General features: G+C 49.2%; 1 long non-coding RNA gene across 1 annotated transcript in view; it reads right to left on the bottom strand.

The window, feature by feature from the left end:
- Positions 1-9,957: 9,957 nt before the first annotated feature.
- Positions 9,958-13,236, bottom strand: part of LOC121035402 (uncharacterized) — an 11,767-nt gene continuing 8,488 nt past the window's right edge. Inside the window, exon 3 of the long non-coding RNA XR_005792861.1 lies at positions 9,958-10,413. This is a non-coding gene — a long non-coding RNA (uncharacterized LOC121035402). The remainder of the gene's footprint in view (positions 10,414-13,236) is intronic.

The raw sequence follows: 13,236 nt of genomic DNA, 5'->3' as shown, positions 1-13,236 counted from the left end.
CTGCAATCATGCTGCATAATGAACAACCCCCACTCTCCGTGGCTTATGGTGAGAATAAGCATTTGTTTGACTCACTCGTGTCTGCATCCCGTTGTAGGTCTGCATATTCGGGTCCACTCCATGTTCTTCCCATCCTCCTTGGGCCATGAACCGGCCAGAGCACGTTCTCCTCCTGGTGCTGGCAGAGGCAGAGGTGGGGGACGGGGTGGGGACACGCATGATCTCTTGAAGCCTTGCCTCAGAACAGGCATGTTATCACTTCTGCCCACAGTCCACTGTCTAAAGTCCACATGGCAACCTCGATCTTGCCATCAATAGGGCAGGTATAAACAGTCTATCCATAGTGCACAGTGCAGGCTAGATTGTGAAAGGTGACAAGAAAGTGGAGGCTGAGAGGGTGAGTGTGCTGGCAGCAAGAGGTGCTGATGGAGCCAAAGCTGGGAAGGGGCACAGGTGCAGAGATGAGAAGGCCAAGTCTGAGTGAATGTTTGCACAGTGGAGCCGTGCAAGCTGCTGACCAGCCCAGGCTGTGGCAGTGAAGGCTGTGGTTGAGAGGAGGTGACCGACACCAGCTATAGCTGAGCCATCCAAGCTCCGGGAGGCAGGTGATGAGAGCACCCAATGTCACAGGAAAACTAGAGACAGAAGCAACTGTGAGGCAGGATGTCTCAGGGTCCTGGAGAAGACAGGAGGACAATGGCATGGGGACATGGGCTCCCAGATGACAGGCAGTGTCTGGGAGCATGGAGAATGCCATTCCCAGCTCCAGACAGAGACATTTCTGGGTTGTGGAAGAAACAATTCCAAATGGAGGAGCCTGCAGGGAAAGCAGCATTTGGGGGAAAGAGCCAAGTTTCTGTTAAGTAGGAAAGAGAAGGGGCGCCTGGGTGGCTCAGTCGGTTAAGTAGGAAAGAGAAGAGCCATTTGGATGACAAGTCTGAGGGAACAGGAAAGTTTGTTTACCATGGTAGCTTCTACAGGAAACTATGGGGATGACTTTGCTGCAGAGGGAGCCCAAGGTAGGGGAGAGGGGAGGCCCACCAAGGGCAAAGACAGCATGGAAGGGAGGCATGTCTTTCTGTCTGTCTGCTGGGGAAAGAAGGTGCCACATGTTCTGAAAAGAGGGCATCCAAAGCCAAGAGAATTTGTTCCTAGGACTCTCATTGTGTGGGAAAAACAATAGATGTCCCTGGAGGATGAGCAGCCCTAACTCATTAGAAAAGCACAAGGCCCTTAAGAAATGTTTAATAGGGGTGTCTGGGGGACTCAGTCAGTTAAGCGTCTGACTTCAGCTCTGGTCATGATCTCACAGTTCGTGGGTTTGAGCCCCACGTCTGGCTCTGTGCTGACAGGTTGGAGCCTAGAGCCTGCTTCGAATTCTGTGTCTCCCTCTCTCTGTGCCCCTCCCCCACTCATGCTCTTTCTCTCTCTGCCTCTGAAAAATAAATACAACGTTAAAAAAATTAAAAACAAAGAGAAATGCTTAATAAAATGAATAAATGTCAAACAAACAAAGAAGCCAATAGTGGATTCATAAGACATCTTCTCCTCTATTAGAAAGGGCAATGGCTCTAATCTTCTGCTCCAAGAGAGGGAAAGGGTCCATAGCCTTCTGTGCCGCAGCAAACTGACCCCTGTTGCTCCCAAAGTTTGGAAATTCTCTGCCCAGAAATGCCAAAACTTTTGGCTATGGGTTTTGATTTCTCATTAACCTTTACAGGGCCTACCTTGATGATTAAATTACACATTTTCTTCACCAGGTCATCTCCAATTAAGACGATAATTAGCTTCCATGTTTTATCAAGTATTTACCAGCCTGTCTATGAAAAGGCACTTAATGAAAACAATCAGGACATGTAATCACATTAACAAGGGGGAGCCCATGGGGAGGATTTGAAATATCTAACAGTAGACCAGAGAGGAATGGGACTTCACAGTAAACACAGACCCAGTACTCACCGCCACAGATCCAATGGCACTTGAAGGAGAGTATGGGCCAACTGGGAGTTTTCTAAGACTTTGAGCAAACTGGACGCTTTTTACCTTGGCCGGTGTGTGCACCAGTGTGAGCAGTAGGTCTTGAGAGCATCACGGCCAACAACAGTAACAACTTCCACAACTACTACTATTTGTTGGGTGCTTATTGTGTGTAAGGCATTGTACCAGGGGCTCTGTATGCATTATGCTAATTCATACTTCCTGACCCCTTGGAGGTAAGCATAATGCTCAGCTATATTTTACTGATGAAGCAACTGGAGCTCAAAGAGGTGCAGTGACTTGCCTAAGGTCACGTGGCTGGTCAGGAGCAAAGCTGAGACTTGGATCCCCAAGAAGAGGCATGCTCCTTCACGTGGCAGAGAGGTTCTGGCTACAGGGGCACCTGCCACAAAAATGGCCTGGACCAAAGGCCACAGCTCCACAGCACATATACTGCCTGTCACTCTCTCCAGTTCTCTCCATGCCAGACCTCTCTGATTTATCATGATACTCTCTCCCATGGAGTGCAGATGTGGCCTCATCGTCTTCCTTCTCCATAGCACTCCAGGCAGCCACTAAATCAATCCCAAGTGGTAGGTGAGATGGAGTTTCTTTGCCACCCTTGGCATAGATGCTCCGTGAAAACATGAGTGACAAAGCACTGAGCATGGGTTTTGAGGGACCCAGCTTTGAATCCTGGTTCTCTCTATTCCAGCAATTCCAGAGCCCATTTCACCATCTGTGAAATCTGAGGGTTGTGAAGATCAAATGAAACGTCAGTGTGTGAACTGCCATGTCTGTAGTGGGGCAAGGCCCCAGGAAAGAGTTTGCTTCCTTCTTTCACAAGTGGTGATTGACACATTTAGACTTGGATCAGGGGCAAAGGTGGATACTTAAGCCTTAGAAAACTCCCTGGTGGAGAAAGACAATGACACAGTAGCCTGGATCCCAGGGAACACATGAAGAATCTCAAGGTCTAGGGGCAAGGTAACAAGTGACAGATATGTGGAAGGGCAGCCCAGTCAGGTATGGAGAGACCCCATGGGATTCAGAGGCAAAGAAGCCAATCCTGGAGGCGACTGAGAGCCCCTGGGCCAGGCCCAGCCTAGATCCTATCCAAACCTATACCAGCCAAGGTGGCCTGAGGTGAGGCTTCAATAACCCTGGGATGAAGCATGTGTGCTAGACAAACAGGATGTGTCTTGCTTGGCCTTTTCATTATTTTCCATTTGGGCTGTGTTTGGTTTTCTTCTAGTTTTTTTTAAGTTGCAAAATATCAACTTACTCTGTATTGATCAGAGGAGAGAGGGGGCTGTCCATGCTGAAAAGGAAGGTAGTGGGCGTTGAGTGGCCTGAATGCCAAGAGTCCTGAGGGTGATGACCATCTGAGGGGAGATTAGGAGAAAGTCATGGAGTTGGAGAAGCCAGAGAAGGGGTGCCTCAAGGGTGTGGAGGGGAGGTGATTGGGGAAACAGTGGTAGACTCCAAGGGCTTCTCCTGCCTTTAATTTCAGTCTCCTGTCAGATTTAAGTAGAGTGCTATATGTCCCTCTTGAGTCTCAGTGTCTTGGTATCTCCTTTACCTCCTCCAGGTCAGACCTTGAGTTGATGAAGGTGGAAGAGGTCTAGAACCTCCAGAGGGAGAGGTTGGCAAGGCAAGGATCCCAGCCCAGAACACCAGAAAGAAGGAAACCGTGGTTCAGAACTAGGTCCCAGTTTAGGGTGAGTGTGTGAGGCTCTTCTGATGGAAAGGATTGGAGGCTTTCTTGGGCCACTTCAAGTCAGGGTGTACATGTGTGTCTGGGTTAAGGGAAGGAGCATTATAAAGAACATAGAAATAAAGCAATTAGAAATCTCAACCACATATCCAAGCCTCATGGATACCAAGGAGGGTGTAACAACCAGGCCTTGCATGAAGAGCAGCAGCTAAAGTCATGCTGGATTTTGTGGAGCCGAGAATTACAAGACTGGGTCAAACCCAAGCAACTCCAGGGTTTTGGATCCTGCACGTCTGCTTCTTTGTGTTTATCTGCTTCTCAGGCTGTGGACTAACCCCCTCACTCTACTCTTATCTTTGGCTTACTTATAATTTAGTTCACTCATAGATGTCACTTACTCACGGTTGCTCGTGGTCCTTGCCTCTCCCAGTCTCCCTCTGCATCAGTTTCTGCCTGCACTGCCAACTGAAAAATTCTCTCTAGACCATGTCCTAGTCTAAATTCCTAATAGAGACAATCTAATTTCTCTAGTGCATCTAATGGTCTCAGGTGAGAAAGAACTTTTTAAGTCAGGTGATCTCATGTATTGGCTGCCCTGAGTTGTCCCACTATGAGACGAATAGTTTCCCATTGAAGGCAGCCTGTGACGGTATAACTATGCATCTGGTCTGTGTCCTCTTTGTCCATACTGGAAACTCCCAAAGGGCAAGGCCTGGACACTGAGTAGTGCTCCATCTTGAGACTTTGCTCCTCTCTCCTATGTCAGTAAGGATGGTTCCTGAGGACTGGTGGTGGCAGCTGAGTCTAACAGTGGGCATCCAATGGCCCCATGTATGGAGAGCAAAGGGAGGTAAAGCCCTAAGGCCAGGAAGTCTCAGACAGCGCTAGTCAGCTGAGGTCCACTCCAGTCTTTATTTGTATCTAGGTGTCTAGATAGGGAGACTGGGTACCACTGGGTGGCATCTTACCAAATTTCACTTTGTACATTGGCAGAAGGAGACTGTCCCTCATATAAGGGACATATAAATAATATGGCATCTTACCAAATTTCACTTTGTACATTGGCAGAAGAAGATTGTCCCTCATATAAATAATATCCTAGAGCCTTTAGGGAGGCAGGAAGCTTCTTCCCTCCACATTGGGTTATACTGCCTTTCAACTGTGCAACTGGTCTGGATCTAATTTCTGTCCAGATTGCCACACTCTGGTCACCAAGCAGTGCTCAAGCTAAACCAGAATGGTTCCATGCCTCCAGTGTGCCCATCCAGTTCCCACAAAGTCTCTGTGAAGTCTGAGAGGGCTGGATAGCTGGTTATTGCAATGCTGTACCCTTGGCTTGGGAAGTTAATGCAACCAGAGAAAGTAACTAGGTGGAGACACTGGCATGAGCCAGAAGGTACAGTACCTCAGGCTGTGGATTATCTGGGGCTGGTGTTGGAACCTGCAGACCCCTTTTGAGGCCAACCTCACCACAGCTCAGGCCATCCCCTCTGAGGCCTTTTATGGGGCTCTAGGCCAGTTATGTGTCAGGGTCTTTAGTTGTGGGCAACAGAAACAGATCCTGGCTAGTGAGGAACTGAGTGGAGAAGAATGGGGGGCTCCCAGAACAAAGACTAAACTGAGAAGATGAGTGGTCACCAAGGCAGCTTCAGTGACAGAAAGGAGACACAAATGTCTTTTAGCAGGAGCTGTCTGACCAAGGCACCCAAACAGCCACTGCAGGGCACACCGGTCACCCCATGAAGGACTCCTAGAGATCTTACACTGTGAAGTCACAGCCCCAGGGGCAATGTTGAGATGAGAGCGTCCTGGTCACATGCTCATGCCCTGCCTGCCAGGGGATGGGGAGAGGAAAGACCCCTCCTTCAGCCTAGGAGTGAGACCCACGGTTGGTTGGTGGTCACATGGGAGATTCTCTTAAAGGGGGAGCAGGATTAGATGGTGGATAGCCAAAAATGGAGCCAAATTCCTCCACTGCCTTGAAGCTATCCACTTGAATCAGTTTGAACTGCTTTTTCGTGTCCCGAGCACTCCAACCCGTGTAGCGTTGTTTGGTCCTCTGGCGGGGCAGGGGGCGGAGGGGTCTGCCCTTGGTTCTCACTCCTAACTATGACTGGGTTCACCTGTCCCATCTTGCTCTCCACAGCCCCTGCCCTGAAACCTGGATTTGTACTTTGGGTGCTCCTCCAGGCTGAGTCTCAGCAGGAGATAGGCTACACACTCGAATGGGTTAATTTGAGAAGAGTTTAGGAAAGGAGACTGTTACAAAAATGGAGGTGGGGCTAGAGAAACCAGGGAGGATAATGCAGCCTCTCAGAACTAGTGATAATGGGACTCCATTACCACTTGGAGGGACTGAAGGTGCCAAGGGAGGGGGCAGTTACCAGGAGGGAGACAGAGCACAGAGACAGAGGCAGAGAAAGAGAGAGTTGGGTGACAGACCAGAACACAGATAGTTGAGCTGGGCCTGGAAAGAGCGGTGAGGGGGCAGTGCAGGTCTGTGGGTCAGGGAGCAGTGTGGTCATGGCCTTGGACATGAATGTGGAATGTGTGTCTAACGGGCAATTCCAATGTGTGAGGAAGATGCCTCTGCTTGAAAGTAAGCAGTGAAAGGGGTTTCTTCAAACCCATCCCTCAGTTTGGTCCTGCAGCCGAAGGACTGAGGTCTACGGTTGTTTCTCTTCCCTCTTCCCGTGATGCCTCCTTCTCTGGAAGAAGGGGAAGGGGCCATTTCATCTTTCTCCAGCCTTATCTAAGGGCTTGCCTTGAATCGCTTCCCAGCAACCCAGCTCTCCCCTGGCTTTCCAAATCTTTGGGCAGATCTACCTGCCATCAGATCTGCCAGAGCCCAGGTGACAGACTTGGGGACCCTCTATGAGACCTCAGAGAGGCACCCCAGTCTTTCCCAATAGCCCCTTTCCCTCCCCCCAGGTGGGCCCCCAAATACTTGGTTTCTATCACTGTAATAATAGTCCTCCCTCTGAAAAACTTACCTACTATTTATGCCTAATTATCACGCGGCACAATAATGATATATATAACACTTAATGTGTCAGGTTAACTGTGTTCAAAGTCTTGTTCCATTACAACAGCAAACTTGCTTGCTATATCGTTAGTATTTAACCTCTCTGGGCCTCGGCTCCCACGTATGTAAAATGAGGGGTATTGATTAGATGAGTGCCTCGCCACCCAGCTGGTGCTCAGAACTACTGGTTGGCGGTTTAGAAATACAGAGCCCTAACCCCTGCCTCCTGAGTTCTGACCTAGTAGATCAAATCTATATTTTTCTGTTGCCCAGGTGTTTTCTTTGGTATCCAATTCAAGGACTGACATTTGGGAAACTCTGAAGCAGATAATCTCTGTGACCCTCTCCAAAACTCATTTATTCATTCATTGCTCATAGACTTCAGAGGGGATGCTAGCAGAGATGAGGCTGGACAGAGGCAAGGGACAGATATGGCAGACTTCTAATCCACTCTAACAGAATTAGAATTCATCTCAGAGATGACGGGAAGGCTTTGAGGGGTCTTAAGCAGGAGTGATACAATCAGATCTATGTGTTAGAAACAGCATCTTTGTGCATTGTGAAAAATGGGCTGAAGGTGGGAGGCCGGGAAAAGGCTTTGGTCATAATCTGCCTGAGATGATGATGGTGACCTGGATCAGAATGGTGGCAGCAAGTGGACAGATTTGGGTGGCATTCAGAACGTGGGATGGACAGGACTCTGATTTCTTTTTTCCTTCACATCTGGAATGTGGGGATTATTGCCTTTTGGCTCTGCAAGGCTTTGCCCTTTCCTAAGCTAGAGAACTCTTCAACCACACACTCTCATTGTGTGGTTCTTGGTCAGCTCAATGACAAGCAGATGCCTCAGATTTTGACTCAAGAGCTGGTGACTCAGAGAAGCAGGGAGAGTGAGTGGAGCATCCATTCTAGAGGCTGCACAAGCTGCCACAACTTTCAGTTTCCAGAAGCAGTGTAACAGAGTGCCAGGGGGATGCCGGTGTCTGAGGCCCGTAGTGGTGGCTATGCCATCTGGTGCCCTGTGTTTACCTGCAATAACAGAGTTCTCACTGTACTGCTGTGTGGGCTTGATTTCAGCTAAAGACCTAACAGCATCTAGCTCTTTTGTTCCCACCTGCTTTACACGCCTGGTTCTCTCATCTCCCCCGTGATTCTGTGAGCTATTATAGTATTTTCGATGAACTCCTTTTTTGCTTAAACTGCCCGAGTTGTTTGTTTCTTACATCCACGCTCCCCGCCTGGTACCCTAACTGTATCAGGAGCAGGGAGGGCACGAGCAGCTGGGTACAGTCCTCAGCCACAGCGAACATATGCAGAGGAGTGGGCTGTGAGCAAGAGAGTCCCAGATGCTGCTGGTTGGCTTAGAGACTAAAAATACCTCGGCTCCTGATTTGCTCACTCTCAACGCAGAAAGCTTGGATTGAGTTTTTCTTCACCATCCAGAGCTTTCTCTGGACTGCACAACTCCACTCAAAACCCGAGCAGTAGCATGGCCCTTGCATTTGCAAACTACTGGAAAACTATCATCCTGATTTCATTGTCTGCTCCCATCTTCTGGAAGGGAAGAGGCTTTAATGACACTCTCTGGGGGTCTCCAAAATTAATGATATTCTCAACATCACAAGGTTATTGGAAGGTAAATGAGACTGCTGATGAGAAATATCTACAGAAAAGGCTGAAGAAATCGGAGGCAATACTGATCGTGTTACCCCTATACAACTTCAGAAGTGACACATGGATGGATTGTTTCCTAAGTTCCATCACTTTCCCACCAATCTACCTGGTAATTTCCAAGACGTTTGATTTTGTTTTCACACATATAGCAACTGCAGTAGCTACCGAAACACAAGGTTTCTAGATTTTGTATTGTAGTAAAATATACATCAAATAATTGACCATCTTAATCCTTATGTAGTGTAGTGTGTGTAGGTCAGTGACATTACGTGCATCCATTGTTGTGCAAGCATCCATCCACAGAACTGTTTCACCTCCCCAGTCTGAAATTCTCTACTTCTTAAACATAAACTCCCTATTCACCTTTCCTTCCAGCCCCTGGCAACCACTTTTCCACTCTGACTTCTTTAGGAACCTGATATAAGTGGTCTGGGTTGTTTTACTTAGCCTAATGCCCTCAAGTTTCATGTTCTCGTAGCCTGTGCCAGGGTTGTTCTTACTCCATTTGCAATGCCTCTGAGAACAATGAGGTGGCAATCCTCCTGAGTCAGAGGAGGGGTGGGGCAAAAAGAGAATCAACACACACTTTTTCCACCTTTTTCTCTCCAAGTGCTGAAAACCTGCACTTTGTAGCCAGGCTTGTAAGTCCAGGCCACGTTTTCGTTATCCAATTCCCCATTCAGTGGACACTTGGGTTGCTGTATCTTTTGCCCCCTGTGAATAATGCTATGATGAATATGGGTGTACGAATAAGTGTGTATTTATGACCTCTTCCCATCAAGCAATTAAATACATTTAGAAGATGGATATTTACACTCTAATTTATCTGTTTTGTAATTCTGAAGAATTATACAATAGGCTTGCTTTTTTTAAAATTATTTTTTAATGTTTATTTACTTTTGAGATTGCGAGTGAGTGAGACAGAGACCCAGCGGGGGTAGGGGCAGAGAGTGAGGGAGACACAGAATCTGAAGCAGGCCCCACGTTCTAGGCTGTTAACCCAGAGCCCGACATGGGGCTCGAACTCATGAACCATGAGATCATGACCTGAGCCAAAGTTGGCCACTTAACTGACTGAGCCACTTGGGTGCCCCATATACAATAGGCTTTCTTAAACAGGGTTGCACCTGTATTCTTTACTGCTCCAAAATAGGAGGAGGCAAAGAATATCTATGAGCGTCCATTTTACGTGGATGTGGAAAAGCCCCGTACAGTCTTCAAGTGAGGAGATCATCCTCTGAGGGTGAATACACACACAGATGTCAACACTCTTGAGTAATTCCCTCTGCTCTCCTGCCATGGTCAGAGAGAGTACCCTGAACCCCTGTCTTTTTAAAAGGGTCATCTCCTGGGGTGCCTGGGTGGCTCATTCAGTTAAGCGTCTGGGTCTTGACTTCAGCTCAGGTCACCATCCCAGGGTCATGGGATCAAGCCCCATGGGATCAAGTTCCGCACTGAGTGTGGAACCTGCTTGGGATTCTCTCTCTCTCTCTCTCTCTCTCTCTCTCTCTCTCTCTCTCTCTGTTTCTCTCTCTACTCCTCTCTGCTTGTGCTCTATCTCTCTGTCTCTCAATAAATAAATAAATAAATAAATAAATAAATAAATAAATAAATAAATAAAATTATAAAGAAAATAAAAGGATTGTCTCCTTCTTCACCCCTTCCTCAGATACCCTGACCATATGGGACTATGGCTCTCTCACCAATATCAGTGACCAAGACTTCTGCACCTCTCTAAGGCTTTCAGCACTTCGAGAGAAATAATAAAGTATAAAAAGGATGTGTTTATTTTCTTTTTGCCCCACACCCCCTCTGACCCAGAGGACTGCCACCTTATTGTCCTCAGAGTCATTTGCAAATGGACTAGGATCTACATGACCAAAGAGGGGAGGATGAGAGAAGAAAAAATTATAGGAACTTGAAACAGGGCTCAGTTTTCATCTGTGAAATAGGTTAAGAAATCTAGAATTGGAACACTGGGTGTCTGCATTTCCTCTGGTGCTTCTCTAGCTGAAGTTTTCTGTAAGAGGAGAAAATGGGAAAATGTATCAAGCCCCAGTGTGAATTGGTTGTTATTCCTACTTAAACTTCATGATAACCCTGCAATACAGATCTCTATCCCCATTTTACAGCTGAGGACCCTGAAGCTCAGAGATACACAGAACGTTCCCAAGGTTTGGGTGTTTGGACATGAGCGAAGTCCCATGTGACTCCAATTCTGCTTTGCTCCTGACCCCCTTCCCCCCTCCCAGTCCCATGACGGCATTTCCTTTATTTTCTGTGCAATAGTTTTCAGAAGAGGGGCTGTGACAGTCTGTGGGTACATCAGAGTTTGACAGAGACCAGTAAGGGACTCTCCTTCTAAGTTCTAGCCATGCCTCATTCTCTACCTCAGAGGTAGCTCCTGGGGCACAGGAGAAAGTTCTAGATTTTCCTCATTCTCTGTCGGCTGGGTCCTTTGTTTCCTCATTACCGTGGGCCAACAAAACCACCACCATCTTCTCCCCTAACACCCGTTAGTAACCATTTGCTTACCACTTTCAACAATAAAGAGGTACAAATAAAGGTTTACGTAGCACATCAAAAAGAACTTCCTGACTCTGAGGCTCTGGGACATATAGATGGGAAAGTCAAAAAGGCTCTTGTGTCCCCCTTTCCAGGAAAGCTTTAAGGAAAAGGGCCACGCTGCCTGGCCTACTTGGGCCGGGTACAGTTCTGCCCGGAGGCAGGGGAGGCTCGTGATGACCTCCAGAGGGCCCTGGCAGCCTGGGAGGCAGGGGCCCACAGTAAGCTGCCTGCCGCTTGGCCGCAGATGTTCGCTGTCATAAATCACTCAGTGCATCTGTTTGCTGTGCCGCTTGTTTAAAGAGGGAGCCGTTTGCTAATTGAAAACTAAAAGATCCATCCGCGTCACTCACAGCCAGCATGAAATCCACTCAGCCATGCAAGATTGGGGTAAAAGTGGCAGCACAGCGCTACGGGGCCCTTGGGTTGGTGCTCCCCGTGGTGGTCATGTTGCTCCCCTTCTGCCTCCTGAGTGAGCGAGGCTATCCTCTCCACCGCAGAACAGCCAGGGGGTATCCATATTACAGTTTGTCTCATACTTCCTCATCTATTATCCTCAATGATGCCCACAGAGAACGGTATTCGTAGCCCCAATTTAAAGATGGAGAAATTGAGGCTCAGAGATAGCAAACTACATAGCCAAAGTCACACAACTGGTATGTGACAGAGGCAGGACACCAGTCTAGGTCCCCTGACTAGTCAGGAGAGGGGTGGCTATGCACTGGGCGGCTCTATCCCTGGACCAATAGAGGTGCTGAGCTGGAAGGCACCAAGTCCTTCCTTAAGTGGATTAAACCTTGGAAAGAATGGCCTAGGGGTAGACCAGGGGGAACACTGAGATTTCAACAATATCTGCAATGTCTCGTTGCTTTAAAAGCAAATATAGCAAAATGTGGGGATTCCTGATGGCTAGACTATCTCCCTATGAAGACTGTAAAGGGATGGGGGCCAGACCAGATGCGCAAGGTAGTGCCAATGCCGAAGGCAGGGAGCAGGGGAGGAGGTGCCATGCACCCACTTATAGCCTCTCCCCTTCCCCAGTTACCTCCAGAGATGGCTGTATTTGAGAAACGTGCTGGTGTGCACCTCTCAGGTGGGGGACTGGCCCAGCCCTGGTTCTCTGTGGTGGAATCTGCAAGGGCACTCCAATTCATTGAGCCTCACTCAGTTCCTCCTAGAGTGATGTAGGTGGGGGTGGGGGTGGGGGTTAGATGAGTGCTCAGGTCCTTCTGCGATCATGTGGGTCATTGGAGGCATACAGACTTAATCTTTGTGTGCCCAGAGTGGCTTGGCTCCAGCAGCAATGGACTCTATGCTATGCACAGTCAGTTCTGTACCCATGCTGTTCCTCCTGTGGCGTGCTGTGTGGCCTTCTCCCTGGCTGGAACGGGTATTGCTTCTTCAGTGCCAGTCCCCATGAAGTCTCCCTTGTTTGTGTTCCACGCACCTGGTTAAGCCACCGGTGCTGTAGTGCTATGCTATGTTACAGGTGTTTCCTAGAGGTCTCCACTGCACTGGCAGGATGTGACAACTGTGGCCAGGTTTGATTACTCTTGGAGACCCTGGAATCTGACACAGAGCCTGGCAAACGGAGGACAAACACTTAATTGCTGAAGACTCCAACTCTGTTTGTATTCAAGGGCAAGCGGAACCCGGAGGCCCCCTTTTGAATTTCCTCTTCAGGTCAACTCCAAGCAGGCTTTCCCCTGAAAGGGTCAAGCAACAGAACTGACTACAGGGCTTCCAAGACCAGAGGTCTGTAAACGGAACCTGGACGGCTTCTCCTTACGCGACTCCCTGGATGGGCTGTGCCTCCTCCAACCTTGATCCTCTGACTTCTCAGAGGGAAATAAGCAGACACTGAAGATGCCTGGTCACCGGCGGCCCTGAATATACAGGGTATCATTCACTTTGGGGGTATGGGGAGACCGCAATGGGCAGTCGATCGCTCAGTTCCCGCCTCAGCAACCACCTGCACCAAAGCCAGGGCTGACTGCAACCTCTGCCGGCTCGCTGCTCACAGCCGGCTGGGTCGCACTGAGTCCGCACACCCGCGCGCAGAGTGGCGGGGCGGGGCCTGGCCCAGGGGCGGGGCCCAGGGGCGCCCCGTGGGCCAGGGCGGCCCCGCCCCCCGCCTCCCTCCCGCGCTCCGGTGCTCCCGCGCCGTGAAGCTGTCCAGTCTCAGTGCCGGAACCGGCCGCCTCCCGCGCGCACCGCGCCGCCTCCGCGCCTTGTCCCTGTGCTGCACGCCCGCCCGCGCCCGGCCCCGCCCCGCCCC

This window comes from Herpailurus yagouaroundi, unplaced genomic scaffold (assembly GCF_014898765.1).
Source record: "Herpailurus yagouaroundi ecotype Mexico unplaced genomic scaffold, PumYag 161, whole genome shotgun sequence".
NCBI classification, from domain to species: Eukaryota; Metazoa; Chordata; class Mammalia; order Carnivora; family Felidae; genus Herpailurus; species Herpailurus yagouaroundi.
Note: the sequence above shows the minus strand (reverse complement) of the source record. Positions and strands in the feature narration are given on the sequence as shown.